The sequence below is a fragment of the Lutra lutra genome, chromosome 2 (assembly GCF_902655055.1).
Source record: "Lutra lutra chromosome 2, mLutLut1.2, whole genome shotgun sequence".
NCBI classification, from domain to species: domain Eukaryota; kingdom Metazoa; phylum Chordata; class Mammalia; order Carnivora; family Mustelidae; genus Lutra; species Lutra lutra.
The window spans coordinates 38517197-38519939 of NC_062279.1; the positions used below are offsets into that span (position 1 = coordinate 38517197).

A 2743-nucleotide genomic window follows, 5' to 3' on the forward strand; every position below is an offset into this window, starting at 1 on the left:
ATAAGCACTGGGGACATAAGAAAAACTTCACTTGCTGATTTTTTGAGAGTGACAACATGCTGGTTTGAAGCAATTTTCACTGGGAAATGAGTTCTGCTTCTCCCAGACACAGTTATGACAGGATGAACCTCGCTGATAGCTTTTCATTATGTGTGTTGTGTGTGTGTATTTTATTTTATTTTTTATTTTTGAGTATTTTCTTTTCCTTTGACATCAGATCACATGTGCAGCAGTAATTCCAAAATCACCACTTTACCATTATCCATTGTGACCTATGAGATACATTTCAAACATCTAGACTCCAACTTTTGACATGCTTTCCCCAAATCTGTGGCTTTTTAAAAAATTCAACATACAGAGTTGTCAGGTATTTTCATCTTTAGTTTATATCCACAGGAAAAAGACACAAATTGAGGAAGAATGAGGAGCGGGAGAAAGGCAGCAGAGGAAAACGGTTGTGTCTTCTCTACAGCTCTCATTCCAACCTTGAAAAACTGTTTGAAAAAGAAAACCAAAATTACAGATTGGCTTTATCACGTTAAGGCTCAAAGAAAAACAATTTCTACTTCAAAATAAGTAACACAACAGTAGAAGAAGACAGCACCACAGACAGAGCCCTGAGGCTCCCAGCAAGGGCTCAAGGCCTCTTCTCAGCGTCACACCGGTCCATTAGGTGTTTCAGCTTGTTGTCTACTCCTGATGGGCCCTCATTTCTCCATCTTGCCTACCAAGAGACAGAGAGCACCAAAGATTGTGCTGAAACCCACAGATACTAAGCCGGACCACCCCCACGGCCACCACCACCCGTTACCGCTAACACCAGCTTCAGAACAGAAAAAAGCCAAATCTTTCTCAACTTCTCAATAAAGAAATCAGCTTCTGGTCAACCCACGTCTTCTTCCAGTTGCTTAGACCAACTGTTTGTTTTGACCTCGCAGCAAAGATGGGTATTAAGTTTGCTGCTGTGTCACTGGTGGGCTGAACCACGCCCCATCTTTCTGAACTCTGTGGCCCATTCTCCCCTCTGCCACGGTCACACTCACAAGCACAGCGAGGCGGCCAGTCCTTTATTAGATCAGAGTCTGTGACCTTACTTCAGGAATTTAACAAAGGAACAGGCATCCAAAAGCAAAAATCTTCATTTGGAAGGAAACATATTCTTCCTGCAGTATTTTTTTAAGTCCAAAGAAGGTGCCAGAGTGGTTTTTTTTGATTGAAGGTCAAATGTGATTCACGAAGTATCCTCCACTGGCCAATGGGAACTTGAATCTGGTGTGTCGCATGCCTAATTGAACAGGCCCCAAAACCACAGCCCCCTCTCTCTGAGGTCACTAAAGGTTCTAGAGCAGTCCTCAAATTCTGTGAAGAGACCCTGGGCCGAGGTCGGCTCGGAGCTGTTCATTCATAATGAGTCCATGGGGAAGTGAATGGTCCCGAACTCCCAAACAGGCTTACAGCCGCCACCTCCTGGCCCTCCTCTGGGGGTGGGGACTGACATCGGGAACTGGGACCCTGATTCTGTTACCGTCCCACTGATTAAATCCAGGTGCTGTGTTTATTTCAGAGTGCAAGAAAACACACCAAGAGCTTCAAACTTACGTTACAGACAGGAAACAGCACTCCAGAGACACGTACGTCTGAAACTTGAAGACCCCATAGGGCCTCCTCTCAAACAGGGGCCCGTTTCTTCCCAGGCTGGTGAAAAATTTTGTGCCTCTGGATAGACAGGGCACTTCAAGGCTCAGCAGGCTATAAATTACATATTTTAAATGTACTTAGTCGTCCTTTCTCTTTATTTAAAAGCAGATAGTTTCAACTTGATCCCAGCCATGCAACCTCAAAATAGTCCTATAAACTGGCCATTAAAATCCCCCTAAAAAATGTACACTAAATGGACAGCTAGAACAAGAGTGGTATCTGGGCAGCCAGAGTGAGGAGCTGGGGAAGGAAGGGAGGATTTTTAGAACAATAACGGCCTCATTAAATCTAATTACCTTCCAGCACTTTCTGAGACCCAGGGATGGAAAAGGAATTTGTGGAGGGGATTTCTGAGTCCTTTGCATTAAAGGGACCCCCTCTTACTCACTCTCTCACACCCAGGCACCGCACGCCTGCCTCCTCACTTTCTGCCTCCCACATCGACAGTTCTGGGGAGTCCTTTAAAAACCAGTCAACCCACCAAAAAACGTTTCTTTCTTCCCTGACACATCAGAAGTCCCTGCCACTTCTGTATTTTCATGGGTGATATGGATCAGCAAGAAACTATAAAATTCCATCATCTCCTTTGAAAGTCTTAATGCCTGATGTACACCTCCTGGCTTGCAGACTGGGGTCCCGGGAGCTGTGTGCTCTGGAAAGCTCCAGTATCAGCAACCCGAGTCCCCCTGTGAAATAAGCAGCCTGTGCGCCACCGGACCAGGCACTACCCTGCCAAAGAACGCAAGCAGCGAGAAAAGACCGGAAGGAGACTGCCTGAAATGTAACAGTGATGGGTCCACCCAGAGCCTCTGCTTGTGAGCCTTAAAATCTAACAATTTAAGCAAGGGGAGGGGGTTGTTGGACTGATGAGGAAAACATGCTGACCAACACCAAAGGGAGGTGTAAGGGCAGATCTGGAGAATTTCTGGAGACAAAGCTGTGAACAGTCCCATTCTGTTGCTGACATCAGAATGAGTCATCTCCAGCTGACTTCTATTCCTGATATCTTTACTAACCATTCCAGTCCCTGGCCGTGTCCGTATGA

At 45.7% G+C, this 2743-nt stretch overlaps 1 long non-coding RNA gene across 1 annotated transcript; it reads right to left on the reverse strand.

The window, feature by feature from the left end:
* Positions 1-369: 369 nt before the first annotated feature.
* Positions 370-1051, reverse strand: LOC125090451 (uncharacterized). Its single transcript, XR_007124333.1, has 3 exons — positions 919-1051; positions 605-724; positions 370-494 (listed from the first exon to the last, which is right to left on the reverse strand). It is a non-coding gene; the product is annotated as an uncharacterized LOC125090451 (long non-coding RNA).
* Positions 1052-2743: the final 1692 nt, after the last annotated feature.